Genomic DNA, 334 nt, shown 5'->3' on the forward strand with positions numbered 1-334 from the left:
GCGTGTCGGGAAAGACGTGTGTGCTGAGAAAGAATCCTAGCGACAACCAGACAGAACTCCCTTGCAATGAAAAAACCCCTTCTGTGTATAAAGAGTAAGTATATATATATATATATAAAACACGTATAAATATATATATATAAATAAAAAGCTCTATATATATATATATAAATACGAGAGAAAGAAAAAAACGAATCTATGTATATAAGAGAGAAATCTATGGCGACGTCGAGAGGTTGTAGAGCTATATTATATATATATTATTGCGACATTATCGTCAAGGCATCGTTTCGCGGAGAGAGAAAAAAAAAAAAAAAAAAAAAAAAAAAAAAAA

The 334-nt window shown here is 29.9% G+C and overlaps 1 long non-coding RNA gene across 1 annotated transcript in view; it reads left to right on the forward strand.

The window, feature by feature from the left end:
- Nucleotides 1-334, forward strand: part of LOC116186378 — a 20,084-nt gene continuing 19,750 nt past the window's right edge. The window contains exon 1 of the long non-coding RNA XR_004151358.1: nt 1-94. This is a non-coding gene — a long non-coding RNA (uncharacterized LOC116186378). The remainder of the gene's footprint in view (nt 95-334) is intronic.

Source organism: Apis dorsata, unplaced genomic scaffold, assembly GCF_000469605.1.
Source record: "Apis dorsata unplaced genomic scaffold, Apis dorsata 1.3 scaffold_643, whole genome shotgun sequence".
Taxonomy (NCBI): domain Eukaryota; kingdom Metazoa; phylum Arthropoda; class Insecta; order Hymenoptera; family Apidae; genus Apis; species Apis dorsata.